This window comes from Micropterus dolomieu, linkage group LG12 (assembly GCF_021292245.1).
Source record: "Micropterus dolomieu isolate WLL.071019.BEF.003 ecotype Adirondacks linkage group LG12, ASM2129224v1, whole genome shotgun sequence".
Taxonomy (NCBI): Eukaryota; Metazoa; Chordata; class Actinopteri; order Centrarchiformes; family Centrarchidae; genus Micropterus; species Micropterus dolomieu.
Window position 1 is genome coordinate 1894887 of NC_060161.1, and position 19212 is coordinate 1914098.

General features: G+C 38.4%; 1 long non-coding RNA gene across 1 annotated transcript; it reads right to left on the reverse strand.

Moving 5' to 3' along the window:
- Positions 1–6201: 6201 nt before the first annotated feature.
- On the reverse strand, positions 6202–16747 carry LOC123981210. Its single transcript, XR_006827704.1, has 3 exons — positions 16628–16747; positions 14881–14932; positions 6202–6720 (listed from the first exon to the last, which is right to left on the reverse strand). It is a non-coding gene; the product is annotated as an uncharacterized LOC123981210 (long non-coding RNA).
- Positions 16748–19212: the final 2465 nt, after the last annotated feature.

The window sequence follows — 19212 nt, forward strand, 5'->3', positions numbered from 1 at the left end:
TGGAAATGTCATCACCGTCTCATGAGATAAGACAGACTTGTTTGAGTCATTTTACATTTAAAGTAGTTGTTTAAGGGTGGCATCATTAAATCTAAAAAGTTCCAGAGACATCAGAAGGGTTTTTCCCTTTTATGAGCCATTAAAAACAAAAGGCAAGGAGCTAATCCAGAAGATTGGCAGAGGTAGTGTGAGTCTAATGTGTTGGAAAGTCAAAATAGATGAGTGACTGCCAGCACGCAAATTTTATTTTTGCATATAACGTAAATGTAATACTAAGCATGTAGAATTAAGGTATCCCATGGACTCAACACCAGTCTGAAAACCAGTGTTTCACTGCAAGCATGGTGGAAAGTGAAACTGGATGCCAGCAAAAACAAGACAGTGTTAAAGGGTAACCTCTGTAATTTTCAGACTGGGCCCTATGTTTTGTGTCTAAGTGACTAATGGGGACAACATATTTTGAAATTGGTGCAGTATTGAGCGAAGGCGCTGCAGTCGGCAGCAGGCCAGCGACACAGGGCTGTAACATAATCCTTGCAGGCAATTGCACACCTTCAAAGTATGTCCAATAAGATGCTTGTTTTTGCCACTGACAGGCTCAGATCGTCTGACAACACTGTGAAAAGGATCCCTACAGAGATAGACCTTTTTTCAAAGTGCTCTGTTCAAAGACACCAGACTCTATTACCAATTCATCCAAACATAATTTTACGTAAATTTTAAAGTCATTCATTTTACCTCCTTGGTGTACTACTGCCTCAGTCGGTTAGTTTATTTGTGTTATTGTGTGACTTTGGCATGTTTAACCCTGTAAAAACACTAAAGTCACACTAACTATTTTAAAGTAGGGTTAGTAGTGGTAAATTGAGTTAAATAAGTATCTCATCCTTTTGGGAAATATACTTTCTTGCTAAGAGAGGTTTGATTGCGTCGAGTCTACACCATAGCCTACGGCGTAAGGAATGCAAAAGGCCATGCATTTATACCTGTGCGTTGGTGTCTGGTGTCAATTACACCACAAAAACGCTAGTTGGCGATAGCACTACAGCGTCCACTGTGTTGACTTTTGCTGGCAAGCAAATTCACTTCCTGTTTAGCCCTAGGTTGTTGGGTTGTGATGCTCAAATATATTGATCCACCGTGTTACAGCCGCTGGTCTGGCTGCTAGTAAAATTAACTTCAAAGCATAGAACACTTCATGTCGGCTCGGAGGTATTGTGAGGCTACCCAGCCAACCAATCACAGTTCTTGTGATTCAGGTTGCTGCGAAGTGTAGTTACATGTTTGGGGAGGTGCACATCTATCATCTAAAGCTTGATTTATATATCTCTGTCGAATCTACGGCATAGGCTACGGTGTACAGGGCTACGGTGTACAGGGCTATGCGTAGGCTACAACGTAGATTCAACGCAGAAGTATAAATCAAGCTTTAGATGATAATACTGATACCACTCTCAGGTCCGTATGCCAGAGCCAGCAAGCAATGAACTTAGCCTAGCATAAAGACTGGAAGTGGGTGGAAACAGCTAGCATGGGAAGTTGGGAGAAGGCTTTCTAACCGTAAAAGAATCTGCCATTCAGCACCGCAGGATAATTAATTAACATGTAAAAATTGTATTTCAATGTTGTAGATGTAAAAACAACAAGCTGTGTTTTTACATAGTTATATTTTGGCACTATTACTCTTGGTCAGTCCAAGACAATAACTTTAACCTTTTGTTCTTTTTTTTTTTTCTGAAGCTATTTTGAGACGCTTTTTCCCCCAACTCTGGGTCATTGTAAACATCATAACTGCTGTAGTGCATCACAAAACACTAATTTGAGTAATCTTTGGAACAGTCATTTTGAAAGATACTGATTAACAACCTGTTTTGTTGCTTAGGTACCAGGATGTGTTTAGTAAAACCTGCATAGTATTGCTTAAAGGTTTCAAAAAGCTTGGTTTCATTCCTTCAACCATAATAAAACATATCAACAAGGGTTCACAGCTGTGTGGAAGGTTAACATGAAGGAGATGGAATTGATGTAGTGGAGGAGGTTTCCATTTAATCTGCTGATTGTGTGAGTCCATTCTTAGTCCTCGTCTCTATTCAGTTCATATGATGAGTGCATTGTGACAGAAAAAGTCACGGTGCCAATATTGACTCTTGCATATCTTCAATTTTATCTCTTTGTTTTTGTCCCATGGGAGACCTGACGGCAAGACTAAGAATGATGGAGAATGAGAAAGAATCAGTCAGCGAACACTACCTGCTCTCCTCGGGGGAAAGAGACCATTCAGTACCACAAACACTTAGGCAGATCAATTTGACGAATAGAGAGGCACATAGTCCCGGCCGGGAATATCACACACATTCACACATACAGTACATACAAACACATCCACATAAACAAATACACAAGCCTTCTTCTACCCACCCACTCTTCCTTGGCAGATTAACAAGCACACCAAGACATAAACAAAACTTCTCAAGTTAGTACAAGAATAGCTGTGTTTCTACCAATATAATGAGTGCAGAAATCGTGTCTGTGAGCGAACAGATATGCATGTGAATCTACAGTACACAAGCAGGCATATGTTTGAGAGAGAAATTTTCAAAACACATTGAAGTTAGAGCTAATCCTTTAAATGTGTTTATGGTATTCTTATAAAAAATTTAGTCATCAACATATTAGGACTGTTTTTCATGTATGTTGCAAGTATAATGCAAATCTCCCATACTGCCAACCTACATTTCTCCCAGAATTGCATTTACAGGCGTCTTCACACCATTTCATCCTTTCCTCACCTTTTTATGCTTAAGTTTCTTAAATTTACGAGTCAAGACAAAAGATGGATCCCCCGTTGCAGATTTTGTGTTAGTATGCCTGGTCTCCAAGGGAAAAAAGAAAAATCCTCTGTCACACCTGGCTGAAAATGGTGAAGAGCCATTTCTTTAAACAATTTCTCTCAACTGCACCAACCTCCTCTTCTCTTTGCTACTCCAATCTATCAATTAACGTCACAGTCCTTCATAGGGAAGTATGTGGCAGACATCCGTCCTACCAATTATTTACTGGAATTTAATTCAGTTTCATGCAATTGTATCACATAATGGTGTAAAAGTTACAAAGAATTAATTTCCCAGAGTTTTAATTTGGGCTTCCATGACCTGTTCTTTGAGCGATCGTCTGGTCTGTCTCCCTTCAGTACTGCTTTGGCTCTTTTTAGATACTTTTTAGGTGAGCCTTGATAAAAGCTGACTGCAAAAGAGCAATTTGTATTGCTTCAAGCACTTTGCATGCCTCAACAACAGCTGACAGCCAACTCACCACCAACATACATGTATATTTCTGCATCTTTGAGACACAAAATAACTAGTATGGTATAATTTGTATTATGTATTGGTGATTGTGGCTGTTTTCCAACCACAGATGTGATGCATCATGCTCCAAAATGCATGTGCTGTACTTATCAAGCAGACGCACCCGGCTGAATTTGTAGTTTGCTTGAGTTTCAAAGTTTTGTCATTTGCGTGAGTGTCTGCAAGGTGCGTCTCTCACCTCATGCCTGCATGCAGGGAGGATTAAGCAAATAGGAGGATATGTTGTTAACAGGGGATGATTATGTATTCCTCTGGATTTATTGCGGTCCCACAATTTGAAAAAATTCTTTGCCACTGAAAAGTAGACATAAACACAGCTCAGATGGGATTAAGCCACAGGAGAGTGGGAAAAATCATGAATTAAATACAGGTTTGTATGTAACTAACGACTGATTATTATTATAAACAGAAATGACATAAAAGACTTAACACAATATCTGATTACTGTAACACAATTTTACAGTGGACAGGGAGTTTTGGTTATGTTCGTAAATCTTGAATTTAAACTTGACCGTCCATTTAATTCGATTCAATCCTTGTTATATTTTGTACATCTTTGATTTGTCTTATGCTTCATCTCCTTTTTGTTTACCATGTTTACATGTTTATTGACTCCTGATGTACTAATAATTATGTATCTATGGTACAGATTATAATATCACAGAGGTATGATGGCTTTTCTCGGTAGTTGGCCAAAGTAAGTAGAAATCTGACCTTTGAACTGTGTGTATGAGCTCTCATTCGCAGGCAGAATCCGTCTCGAGGTTCAGTATCAGGCGTAGTCCAAGAGCTGACTGCGTAATGAGCTTCTGGCTTAAATGAGGGGCTAAATATACACTGATTGCAGCCGCGAACTCAATAAAAAAGACACTGCACATTTGTGCAACTCAATTTTTGAGTAAAGGTGAGCCAGTGAACGATTCTTGACTTTTTTTTTTCATGGCCCTTTATTCAAGTCAGTCAAGTCAGCATTCACTTCATTTTCTACATGTGACTGACAGCTGACTGATAGTCCATATCCTGGGAGTTACTAATTTAGCAAACATGCTGTAACACATAGAGATGCAAAAATACCGAACCAAATGTAGACAGGCAAACACACACATGGATGCACATTCATACACAGATGCAATGACACAATTGTCATTTTTAATGCACACTTCAGATTTGAACACAAATTATGCAGATGTAAAAACACGTACAAATAAATGACGTACAAATAATTGAAACAATGTCCCCACGTGGCCAAGCCAATATATTATACAATATTGTCAGTGGAGTGTTGAGTATACAGCAAGATGAATGTAATAATAAGGAATCTTCTCTGACATCCATCTGAAGCTGATAGCCTTGAGTCAGTTGAACAAACAAAACACCAACTTTGGATATTGTATCATTTTGAAAGAGATGTGCTATTAACCCAGAGAAGACATTATTAATTAATCAGGCAAATTAATTCAAAGGGTTTTCTTTGGCACATGTTGACTTCCTATTTAAAATATGACTTTCTTTCTTTTTTCTAATATGTATAATAGATAGTATCAAATATTATACAAAACAGTTCTCAAAGTCTACATGGTTCAAAGTTGAGTTTCTAAACATCACTGAGATGAGAGGTGGTTTTGTAATATCAGAGCATCATTGTGTAGTATCTTCCCTGCTGTCACATACTTGGCAACCAGGCTGGTCTGGTATCAGTGCTGAGAACCAACTATCCAAGGATGCAACAAGAAAGCAGTTATGCTGTCTTTGGCCTAGGTCCTTGCACACCTAGTGTTTAATCCTATTTAATTAATATACAGAAAATGTAGTTAATTTATCTCAGTTCAATTGCCACAGCCCTCACTAAATGGAAATAGAAATCGAAGGTTTGACAGACAGTAACAATGGTTTGGCCTTTTAACGTCAGTCAGTGTGCCTCATGTCATTATATGGCACCAGCTGCCTGTAGACTTGTGACCTTTGACTGCACCATGACAGAATTCTTCAGGGATAAGATTGGCCTCTGGTCTTTGGAGCTGACATGTCAAGACGCTCTATAAGTAATGACGGCTTGCGGATGGGGGTGTGTGTGTGTGTGTGTGTCTGTTTTCCCCCTTTTTTGTAGTTTCAGGGGGTATGGTCCTGTAATACTTGTCTGTCATCATGTCCCAGCTTGCTCAGCTAAAAGGCATAATCTGTCAGTAAAGTCTCTCTTGTGAGTTCACATTTTGCATCAAACACAATATTTTTCAGTTAAGCCCCCACCAGTCAGTACTCAGGATAGCCTATCCTTTCAGAACAAATAAAGTAATACCACTGAGCAATCACACACTGTGGGCCTGAAATTCCATACAAAGTTCTACATCTCTTAAGTGCCACACTGCAGGGGATTTGAAGTGGAGAGCTTTTTCTCTTAAACCACATGTACATCCTTCATTTTCTTTTAAATTCCTGTTGGCTAATGGGTTATCACTGGTATACTAGGTAGGTTTGTTGTGTCCACATCCAATTCTATATTTAAACCAGGTGCAGAATCATCCCTAAAACTGACACCGGTGAAGTGTCCCACAAAGTCCTACAAAACAAAATATCTAAGGGAATCACAGCTGGATCCTCAGATTTGGCTTTAGAAATATAAGATCACTGTCCACCAAAACCTTAGTGATAAATTATTTGATTCTTCAGTGTGTTCTGGATACGATTAGTTTATGTGAAGCAAGGCTTAAACTAAATGTTTTCTTACCATTAAATGAAACTTCCCCACCTGGGAGTATTGCCTTAATCTATAAATTCCAACTTAACCTTCAAACCTTGATGAATTCAATTAATTTGAGGCTCTTGTAAGCATCTCCATTATCTAGGTATTACTTTGTCAAGGGTAACAGACCATCATTCCACCTTGTGGTAATTAATGGACCACTTGGCCCTAATTCCCAATTTATATCATATCTTGTTACTCATAGTCACTTAATGGTGCATTTTTAAGCTTAATTTTTAATTATTCATGAATGATTTTATATTTTTATTTACATTACTTACATTAATTATTACCAATTTTTCCCTGTTAATAATATTTTTATTTGATCCTGAACTGTGAGGCACATCTGTTTCAATATGGATGCTATATATTAATTATCGATCATCTCTCTGACATTAAATTCAATAGTGACGATTGAGATATCACTGCAATGATGGTGATGGATTATTCGGATGGGCACTATAAATAGCCAAAGCTGTGAGAGAGGGAAAGAGGATACTGAAGGTAATAAGTCAGATGTTAACTTCTCCATCTGGATGTTGAATTCACAAAGGACATATTCAGGGATGTTTGATAGAAGGATGTATAATTCTTCCAAGAATTTCCTGACAGGACCTGAAAGGGGAGTGGAGCACAAAAATGTTAAATTTCATCAGATAACAGACATATCGTGAAATTCTAAGTAGAAAGTAGTGAAGCATGGAAGCCGGTAGAGAGAAAAATCTCCATTCGGGGGATTTTAGCCACCCCCTCTGCTGGCAGGTCTAAGTGTGTGGGTGAAGGAGAAGGCTAGGGAGAGGGCTGCAGGAGTGGAAATGTTCTCAGGTGGGATCCAGGTCTCAGTGACAGCAAGGACGTCCAGAGATTGTGAGAATCCATAGCCATAGAGTCAGTCTTGCGGGAAGCTGACTGGCAGTTCCACAGGCCTCCTGTGACAAGGTGATGTGGAACGGGTGGGATAGATAAGCTTAGAGAGGTTAGAGAGGTGATGTCGTGAGCAGGCGCGTGGTCTACAACGAGAAGAGTGGTGTACCGGAATGGAAAGTTTACACACTTTCAGATGGAAAAAGCATGTATTTCATTTACCAGCATATTTCTCTCAGTTAATCAGCAACAATAAGCATAAATCCAGATTTAATTTTGACGCTGTAGCCAAACTTTCTCAAAACCAGCCGTATGTTAGCTGCTTCACAGCTCATGATTTTTTTTTTTTTCTGTGGACAAATAGATGTTGAATCCCAGATAGTCTCTTCTTTTAAAAATATTTAGACATTGTCTCTTGAAACTTTGTCTACACCAACTATCCGCCTCCTCAACCCCCTTACCAGATAACTTATTTCTCCATTTCTGGGACCTATAATGCTGAATATTGTACAATTATCACTTGTAATTGGTACCGTCCCCATTAGCTTTAAAACTGCTGTGGTTAATTGGTCTACTATCAAAAACACACCTTGATAGGGTCTCTGAATTGTTACTTACCAGTCTCTAACCTTCATCCTTTTCAAAAGTAGTAGACAGAGTTGAGTCTTGCGACTTCTGGGCTATATATTTTTTTAGATGTTCAATCTACTTTCAGATCATGTTATTGCACTGAAACTGCACTTACAAAAGCTATGAATGATCTTAGTGTGGCGTTTGACACTACAGATCATTGTATACTCCTAAAGTGACTGAAAAATCAATTTGGCATCTCTGTACTGCTCTTGTAGTGGTGAAGTCTTCCTTATCTGAAAGTACACAGTATGTTTTCTATCATAATACTTCATCAGAATTTTCTGAAATATGGAATACCTCAGGTCTGTGTGCCTACCTCTCTCCTCTCCCCCTTTCTCTGCCTATTTTCTTCTCCTTGTTCTCTCTTTTCACTCAGGCTTCCATCGGCCTCCCTGGGACCTCTCGCTCTCCCCTAGCTGTCGGTGCCTCCTTACAGATTTATTCGATCTGGATATTCTTCCTCCAGGAGATTAATCTCTTCTCGTCTGTCTTTAACCCAGTTAAGTTGTCTTTGAGTAAGTTTTTCCATATCTGGATCCACAGTCTGAGGATGTCCCGCAACCATGTACACAGGATAAGCGGTTGACGATGAGTGAGTGTGAATGGGTTTAAGGATCGAGGGTGTTGTATGCTGTACAGACTGTAAAGCCCATTAAGACAAACTTGCGATTTATGATGTTGGGCTTTATAAATTAACTGACATGATTATTATTAACTATTTTCATGGTCCTTGTTCAAGTTTATTGAACAGGGACCATTTTTTTTGCATTATTGAGAGAGTTGTAATGTGAAGTTTTAATATTGGAGGGGAGGGAGTTCTTTTTTTTAATTGCCTTAAAAGAAAAGACAGACTGAGAATATTTTGTTGATCTTCAGGGGACAACACAGTCACCCATAGCGCGGTTGTTGTTATCAGAGCAGAGCTTAATGAATTTTTTCAAAAGATATAAGTATCTCTTTTAGCATTATGATTTCAGTGGAAATCTAACTGTAATTGCCTATTGCATTTGAAAACATGTTTCTTTTGCCATCCTATCAAATGCTGCAGGCATCTTTCCTGATTTGTTTCTTTTTGTACACTACTATGATCTGATTTAGCTTCTTTCTGACCTTTTTCTTACCCTGCTGTCAGATGAAAAGTGAAGTTTTGAGTAACAACATTTTTGACCAGAGAATGATTTTATAGTCAGTCCACATAATTTGGTGTTTTGCATAGGTCATTTGTCATCTGGAAGCACACACAACCTTGGAGGTTAGAAGAAATCTCTCGAATTTAGAGCCATGTCACGAGTCTGAAAGACCTTTTTCCTGCATAATCCATTAAGAGGATATACAAGAGGAAGAGGAATACTGTATGAATGAATGAGTAAGACAACTCTACTTTAGAATATGTTGAAATCTCATCAGGATTTTGCCTTTGCTTTGACTCCACCACTCAGCATTCATCTCATCCTCCTTTGTGTTTCATTGAAAAAATCCTGAAGTACATCCACTGCTAGCCACTCTTTTAAAAGCAAGATGGGATATTATTAGGTATTAAAGGTTTTTAAAGGACAGGTAGACTGTCATTGTCGTGTGCTGTTGGAGGATTTGTTGATAACCTTTCCCCTGAAGACTTCCAAATGCACTGATATCACTGTGGAAGAAATAGGGACATGCTTTATCTGGCCTGCAGCTACAGTCACACTCCTCAGACATTTCATTTTTTCAGTCACAGAATGGATTCAAAGCCTGCCCCTGACCCAAAAGAAGGGGTTCCAGTGTTTACATCAGTGTGAATATCATCTTAATAAAATGTAATGCTCTACAGGCATTGTTTGTTTTGATTGATAGCCACCTTTTGTCTACTTATGTGCTGTATCCACCTTGTAGAATATATAGAGACAAAAGGAAAAACACAGCATTGCTGTTTTATTCAAATGTCTAACCTCTTGTTTGTGCAAGTAAATGGAAGTAGTAAATGCTCCGTACTTGTATAGGGCCTTTCTAGTCTTTTCGACCACTCAAAGCACTTTTACACTACATCTGCATTCACCATTCACTGAGGCAATTCAGGGTTCAGTATCTTGCCCAAGGATACTTCGAAATACAGCCTGGAGGAGCCGGGCATTGAACCGCCGGCCTTCTGATTAATGGGACAACACGCTCTATTTCCTGAGCCACAGCCGCCCCTACAAGTGTGTAGTAGTAGTGTGCTGTTGTTGGCATACAAAACATGTGACTTTGACAACCCATTTCCCACGAATGCCAATGTTGGTTTCTTTTAACCATGACAGCAATCTTTAACCTTACTAAGGAGTTTTAGTTGCCTAAACAAAACCTGACCTCAACCATAGAAATGGCTAATGAATCATTTTTGGAACAGTCATTTGGATTGTTTTAGAAAGCACTATAAAACCATCTAAATGACCTAATGACCACCTAATTAGGTGTAAGGGCACAGTGAAACAGGAGTTCATATCGTTTTCTGAGTGAAGAGATTATCTTTCCACCTGCAACAAGTTTAATCTGTGTCTGAAACCCTGTCTCCATCAACGTTTTTTTTATGTGCATTTTGAAGTATCGCATTAGAAAAGGTTGATGGAAACGGCAAAATTTGGCAAAAAAATCCCCAATTTCGCAATAAAGTTTTTACGCTCACTTCAGGTGGTTTGTGCCTTTGTCGATAAAGATTAAGGGCCTGATTTACTTAAGGTTTGCGTGAGTAAAAACGTGTGCAAACTTGATATACCCAAATAATTAACACGTAAGCTGATCTGAACAGTGTGCACGCAGAATGACGTCTTTCAAAAGTGCAAGATAGCACATGTTTTTCATTTAGTACTTTGCGTTTCAAATTTATTGTGCAAAGTAATGGGAGGGTAACATGCAAATACATTTATTGACTACAGGCAATGTGATCTACCAAGCCTAAATGCAATTTTATGTGAGTGCAACAGCATCTGTATTTAATACGTTTGAAAGGAAGGTGCAAAACGCCAAGTGCTGCCACAACAGAAGGAGACACAGCCGTAATGAAAGAAGACGTAGAGAAATTAACAATATTAGATATTATTCTCCAATGTATTGAAATACAATTATATTATTTTTTCGATGATTTATATGAAAATAATTGCTTGGGTTTTTTTGTATTTTCCTTTAGCTTTGGCAGTACTGTTGTATTAACATTCATGCCGATAAAGCAAATTTGGTTTCGACTTGACTTCTTTTCTCCGTGAGATGGAAGAATTTAGAAAGTTGTGTGGCGCTGCGGAGAACCCCAGCTGCAGTGCATGGATCACACGTAAAATTCAACAAGCCAGAGGGAATGATCACCAACTGTTCACAGCGCGCCGGTTGTAATAGCGACACAAGCCATTGTAGGTATGACAGACTCACGTTACAGCAAAGCACTACAGTGTTGTGACTGCTCCTAAAATGACTCATTAAACAGTATACTCCCTCTTGTGGTAAAAGTGGGAAATAACATCTACTTTATATTACAGAAAAATACATGAAGAAACAACAAAAAAACACTGTTAATAGCAGTATTAACATGAGTTGTGAGGAGTCCTCTGCTGTCTTCTGTCAGCCTGGCAGGAAACACCTCTACTAGTGATGCGCGGATCGATCCTAAAGTATCGATATTTCTGATACCAACGTTTCCTGCTCTAGGAGCGATACTCCTATAAAAGAATCGATATCTAAACTCAGTAATTTGGAGTGAGTGTGTGTTTTAGTATCTTACTGTCACCAGGATGGTCTAATAATAGGCTACTCGGTTGATAGGAACTACTTTTCCTTCCGCCTGTCCGTCATGATTGCCCTATGGCTCTGTGATGGAGCTTCTTTGAAGTGAGCCGCTGAAGCCCTTTACATTTCCCGCGATTGAATACTGACTATGGCCGACTGTAAAGTCACGTCTGGCTGTATTTTAGATGTGAAGGTAATAATGACGCTGTGTGTGATGTGTGTGCAAAGACAATGAAATACTTTGGCAACACCGCAAACTTAGCTAAACACCTGAGATTAAGTCAAAATAATATGATGATGTTATGAAGCGGCAGTTCTGAGCAGGATATTTTCATTATAATTAAAGAATACGAGTTATATGATATTAAGTTTGATGTCTTGTCATTATGCAGCTATTATTTTGAATTGGTAAGGCTACAGCCTACTCCTTATTTCTCTCATAAATACAGAAACAGGAGGGGGGAGGTCACATTAAACTAGAAATAAAATATGTAAAGTATTTGTATCGGCAATACCAGCCTGGGTATTACTTGGTATTGGATCGGATAGGAATTAAGTGGTATCGCTCATCACTAACCTCTGCCGGCCTGTCTGCAGGAAACACTTCCAGTTTAGTCCAATATCATCTCAAGTGTGTAGTTATGATAACATTTTTGCACTGTTCATAGCTGTAACTGTTACATGCTTTGTAATGCTTTGTAAGGTTTGTAATAGCCTGGGCTTGACACTGCCCAACTGATGTTACAGCTTTCGGGTATAAGCAAGTTAACGTTTTTTGCACGTGCCATGCATCTACATAGGTTACAGCAATGCTGAAAAGGGGGTGCGGTTTCACTCATTGCATTTGAATAAAGTCCACCTTAGAACAGGTAAAGCCTTTGACAATGAAATGTCAAATGGTGTTTCCATTTTCATTTTAATATGGTCCCAGAATGCCCACACAAGTATGTGATTATGAAAATGAAAATTGGATGATTGCATTTTAATTTTTACCTAAATAACACATATGTGGAAAATGATAATGTTATTGTGGGATTACATTTTCAAGTTTGCATGATGATTTGAAATTAGTCCCCTATAGGCTTCCATATTGCCCCCCCACCCCCCAAGGAGACTATTTTAGGCGTTTTTCCTGGAAAAGGGTGGGTGTCCTCAACAGTATATGGTGTGCTATGAAGCAAAAGGGATTTAAAAACTTTATTTCACTCTATAACCTGTTATTTTGTGACAAAATAAATCTAGTTACCTACCTTATTTTCCTCCAGACCCCTCTCCCTTTGCCGATTGTGTCCATACATCAATTAAATTAAATATGATGTTGGAATATGCTGAATTTGTTTTGCAACCATACAAAAAAAAAACAAGTATTCTCTCTGGAATCAAAATAATAAGCTAGTATTGGTGCTGGAATGCTGTGTGCTGCCAAATCACAGGTGATTTTTTCTGTATTATTATGTCAACTGACCCTCATGTCTACACATCTGGCATATGGCAACATGATGGATATGACATGTTAGAGAAATGTCTTTTAATTTTATTCTCATGCTATGGTTGTGTAGCGTGGTTGAAATGTATGTGTTCTCTGTAAATAAAGATCTCAAGCACTTCATGAGGTTGGATTGTTCTCTATAGGGTCAGTGCCTCTGTTACCCAAGTACGATATAAACTAATAAAGACTCATTCTGAAAGTGACCTAGGGCTAATTACACCCATTTCAACCTGAGCCAAAGGACAGTAGAGCAATTAGGTCTGACCCAATTACACCAAATTGTTGTGAATAAGAGAGATAAATGATGAAGGTGTATGAAGAGATAAAGATAATATAAAGCTCTACCTGCTGCTGGGAAAACTGCACCACCTGTCATGATTAAATTATTACTTAATGTAAGATGATGATGAGTGAATCATATTATCAATTAGACCATTATTTTAATATCACATTAGGAAATTCAGTGACAATACTGCTGTCTGTTCTTTTATATTCCTTTGTGCTGCTATGTCGACCAAAATCTTCCTACAGGGGATTAATAAAGTTATTTCTTATCTTAAATCTTCAGTATTTAAGTATTCCTTGTAAACACTAATTTCTGTTTCTTTAGGAAGAAGTTACATAGTTTTTTTCAAAACACATTGTTGAATTCTTTCACTTAATCAAAATGATCAATTGTGTTTTAGGGGAAACTAGTAAGCCAACACAAGGACACATTTCTGAGGTAATGTGACTCAACTCTTTTCAGCTGGTGATCTCACTGTACAGAAAGCCCTCATGGAAACCTTTGCCTACTATATTTTGGTGAAATATTATTTATATATATATATATATTTTTTAATTGGAGAGTGTGAGGCTACTTGCTCATCACATGCTTGGATAGGTGTTGCTGAAGAAACAGCTGCTTTTTATTCTGGGCATGTGTGCTTGTTTGTGTGATTATTCAAGTGTGCTGTCCATCTACATTGTGGCCAGACTGCAGGATGTAGATTGAGGCCAAACACAAAAGGACCACAACACCTGAGGTGGGAAGTCCATAGTTGTTGCATACCAATTTCAGCCATAAGCAAACATCAAGCTTACCCACCTGAGTGAAATGTGTGGGTGTTGTAGGAACTGACTTTGGCTTATATCTTTGGTACCATGGATGTAGAGGCCTAATTTGATTCAAGACAAATGACTGTAGACCACTCCAATCTCTGTCTACACATATTGTTTGCCATTCTGACAAATTTCAAATCAAGTCTTCACAAAAACTGATATTTCCATTAGGCTTAGTCTTCCTTGAAAAAAAGTTTGTTTCTGGACAGAATTGTGGTGGTGGTAAATAGTTTGTATCATGTGAAAAAGTGATTCCAATGTATACCTTATACCATACATAAGTTGAGGTCACATGTGTAACTGCCACCGCCACTTTTGAACAATCTATATTATGAACAAAAACAAAATGGGAACTTGACCTAACCAGTGCACCTAAAGGTACTAATTCACCATTACATAGGATCTAAGAGCGCATCATTTGGTCTTAGGTGGAATTCTCAGCAAGCATCATGACAGCCAAAAAAACGTATAAGTTTCCTTTGCTCGCTGTTGTGTACACCATCAGTAGGCATCTAGATACAGGTACGCTCAACAACTGAAAAAGGTCTAACAGACCTAGACTGACAACAAAATCAGGCAATGTTGTCTTATCAGAAAGCTGAATGCATCACACATCAATGTTGAAACAAAAAACTGAAAGAAAGTGTCCCTTCAAAAGTATAGTGAATGCATCAGAAAACAGAGCTACTGTGAGATGTAGCAGTTCAAAACTGTTATTCTGCAAGCTCCATGATGAGGAATTCTGCGGGTATGTTCCTCCTGATTGCAACTCATTTTCCAAATGCACCACAGCTGTGGTTTGTATTGGCAAAGAAATTACCAAAAGTCACCATGTGTAATTGACTGACAAAAATAGAGTTCAACAGCACACATACACGGGCACACATTTCACTGTGAGATTGTTATAAGCTAACTGTATTTTAGATGAACAAGAATTAATTTTTAGTCATACATACCTGTAAACAAACCACTTGTTCTTACGGAAGCATAGGTTTTCCCTCTTTCTTTCTGTAAAAGAACAGAATGTAGTGCACCTTCTCAAACATTTCACTTGCACAAATCTATCTGTAACCATGCACATTATTTTTAAACAAAATGAAAACAAAAGTGGTGCATGTTCAGTTTTAGCTCAGGGAACTCAAATGTTATCAAGTTGTTTTCACATGTCACAATTTTGTGTCAATCGATCAAAATAATTAATAATATAATCATAATAATTAATCTAATTAAATTCATTACATGTTAGATTAGCTCTTACTTTATTCTTACTGTACACATGCATGAGCATACAGTGCAAGTATAAAAATATATCAGTACATTTAAATTCATAGAGAATATTTAGCCTGGGACAACAAAGAAATAAACAGAAAAATGACCGCTGCTGTATTTTGTTTGTGATGTTTTTAATCACTCTGCCCTGAGAAACAATGCAAATACCAACACGCAGTGGATGTTTTGAATTACTTTAATACACCGGCCTGAAGTAAGTTGCATCCCATGACAGGTATGAACATGTAAACAACCTCAAACGTTGGTGTTACCTAAAACATAGTTGAGTGCGCCCCTACACATGGATGGCCGGAACAAGAACAGACAGCATTGTGTTTGTGTTTTATTTAAAATATATATTTATACAGAAAAAACAGTGGTAGGAGAGCAAAATGTAATTTGGAAAATTTGATAGAAGAAAATTAAGTTAAATTTGTAGACTGTGGATTTTATTAATTTTTTTTATTTCAGGAGGCAACTGTGGCCATAATAAATGTCTTACCATGGTCATATTTTGTAACTTAAACCATCATTAACCACCATTATTTTTATACATGAACACCATACATGCGCATGGTCATGCACTGCATATTCATTTACAAGTATAAAATATTTGCATACTTATATAACTTGGGGTGCTGATGGTGCAGCGGATAAGACACATGCCTTTGGTGTGACAGACCTGGGTTCAATCACCACTGTGAGACATCCACCAATGTGTCCCTGAGCAAGACACTTAACCCCTAGTTTCTCCAGAGGTGTGCGACCTCTGACATGTATAGCAATTGTAAGTTGCTTTGAAGAAAAGCGTCAGCTAAATGAATAAATGTAATGTACCTGTATAACTTCAAATACAATACATTTGCATGAATAATTGTTGCAAAGCAGATATGATAATATGAATATATATATAAAAAACTAATTTAGAATTCATTATAATAAATAGAAACATTCAAAAGGCTTTGAAACAGAAGTACCTCCCAAGATTTAGCTTGTTGATGCAGCAGATATTGAGTTGACACCAGTCAAAGAATCAGGCTCCAGAGAAGAGAGATCTTCATTCACCTGGTTCTTTATTTTCTCCATTGCTGCACATTGGTATCTTGTAGCCTATTATAGAGACTGGTCATGTTCATTTGGGCGCAGGTAATGTCGTGAGTTTACAGTAAACGTGACATAGTCTTTTGACAACTATTTGAGCACCTTTTGTTGCATGAATGGATTTTTTGTTTCGTTTGTATTTGGAACACATTTGAGTGTGTTAAATAAATTAATCTCATTGTTGAAGTAACAAGAAGTTCTTACAAGTGAGTCGAAATGACCACTTATTCAGTGCCTGAGGCTTTTAATGTGTAGGCTAAACGCCAAAAAGGCTAATATTTTGATACGAACACATTAAATCAACATATTCATATTACTGGCCCCTTTACTCACCTGCCAGAGATCAGCAATCTGCACACCAGACCCGGATCATCAGTCCCTCCTCTTGAGCCCTGGTCTCGGTCGACACTTTGAGATTTACAGCACATTAAGTGTGATGATCCAGCGCTGTTGCTTGCGAGAATATTTAAAGTTTTGCCCTGTTTGCAAAACTACAAACCAACCAATGCCAGAGCAAGCCCTATGCGGTATGAGGTTTCCCGGGGTAACCAGCTCATTCTTGTGGGTTTGGTGGGAGGAGCTTAGCAAAGTTATTCAAGCAGTGGAGAGAGATGTTCAATTGTTAACTGCAGCTTTAGCATCTTAATTTCTTTTTTTCCCAGAAAGAAATATCATTTTCTGTTCATATTTTGTGTAGAAGGGTTTGTTTATCGTTTCTCTTCCTTTTTCAATGTTGACAATGATGATTATGTTACTATCGTTTGGGAAGGCAGCAATGTTTTCCTGAGGAACACATTGTTTCTGCTGTGTATGTGCTTATTCTTTCCCTTTCCTTAATCAATCAAGGAGGTGTATGGCTGATTCAGTTTATTCTCAGATGTCCATCCAGTCTCTCTCTCTTGCACTTACTCTCACACACAGAATTGTGCAGAAGTGGGCCAGCTGGAGTGAGGCGGTTGAATGGAAATGACCTCGCTGGAACCTGCTGTTACCCAGGTTCCTTTGGGTCACACCAGCATGCCCTGCGGCAGCAGAGTTAATGGGATAGCAGTAGGACTGCTGATCAAGCACACTGGTGGCACACACTACGCGACACACTCTTACACACACACACATACATGCGCATACACAGCAGCAAAAGCAGCAGTGCTGGCATATGCAGCTACACATTCACAGAGACACACCTACACAATCTATACAACCATGATTAAAAAGGCACACAGAAACAACAGAAAGACACACAAACATAGACACACACTAAAAATTCTACACCTCCCTCAGGACCTTTCAGTACAGGTCTGTCTCACAAGCTTCTGCAGCACTAGGTTTCCTACACACAGGACACAACACCTGCATCAATGCACTTGAGCAGACATTTCCAACTGAACATACAACCCTAAAGACTGACACTACAATTGTAGCAGCCAAAATCAACAGTGACAGAGTGCTGCACTGTGAAGATAGATGGATCTTGAGGATGAGGATATATCTTCTTGGTTTTTAACCCTTAAATCAGTAATGACCTCAACCATATACTGTCAAGCACAGAGTTTTCCTCTGTGTTTAAGTAAAAGCTACATGTACTTGGAGGAAAGTTGGAAAGTTGGGTCCTTTTATAGTTACTGTTTTTGTGTTTATTTTTTTCTCAGCAAGAGTGGGCAATTATGAGCGGGCAAATCCTTTAAAGATAAGCAAGTTATAACGCTTTTGAAATGGAAATGCCACTAGTAGAAAGGATAACTATACAGCTTTCAAAAGCACACATAGAAACAAAATAGTCAGAAGCTAATGTTCAATTTGAAAGTCATACTTTGAAAAATCTTATTCCAATAGACGTTCTTGTCTGGTAAAAGCTTGGGTGGAAATTAAGGAGGTAGCTAACAAAATCCAAATACGACGGATACGGATGCTTCTTCCACCCAAAGTTGCTCATTATCATTCATGAAAAAAAAGTCAGCTAGATAAACCATGTGAGGATGGAAAAAAGAAAGGTGTTAAATTAGCAGAGAAGAAGTGTCTGTTCACACGTCTGTCTGTCTGAAGCTGCTGGTGTGTCTGCTGCTGCAGGAGGGCAGAGCTCCAGAGAGCGTCTTTGGCCAAGTGTCAGGGCATGCAATCTCACCTGGGCCGGGTCTACCAGTTTGTGAACAGTAGCTACAACAATGCAAGAGCTGATTGTTGTGGACTTTGCGGTGCACAAAACAGAATAATGTTCAGACAGGGGAGTTGCGTAAAAACTATGCAGCTCTCTTTGCTTTGATATGTGTGTTTGTGGCTGCAACCACTGTGGAGTTTATATTGTTTATACTTTGCTGTGTTCTCTGCTTTGGTGATGTTTAGGTCTTCTGTTAAAATTGCAGTTATTTAATTTCTGTTGCCTAATCTTGCCTGTTGCACCCATTGCAGAGTCTATAGGCCTAGTTCTTTTTATGCATTGCTGCTCATTTGTGTATAATTGTTTAATTGTATTTTGTCGCTTTTGTGGTTAAATGTAGTGAGACTATATAGAGGAAAGCATTGTATATTTATAATAAATAAGGGTTATGCACGGACACACAATCTGACACAAAATTAATTTATTGTTGGATTGGACATCTGGGTTCAGATGTGTGATGTTGTTGGATTAACATTTAATGCAGTTTTAGCCCATTGGGATTTAAGATTATTCCCATCAACTACAGGATATTTTATTCAATATATCTTTACTGGAAATAGTTTGTCTCCAATGCAAAACATAATATTTGGATTTATTAAACATTTATTGCTTAATGTTCCCCAGTTAAAGGTTGGATGGAGGGTGGTTTGAGACAGTTTGAGAGAGAGGGGGGGAGGGAGGGAAAGAGGAAAAGTACAGTTTCATTTTATTAAAAATACATTTGCCTGACTTTCTGTATAAACCACACCCACTTCCGGTATTC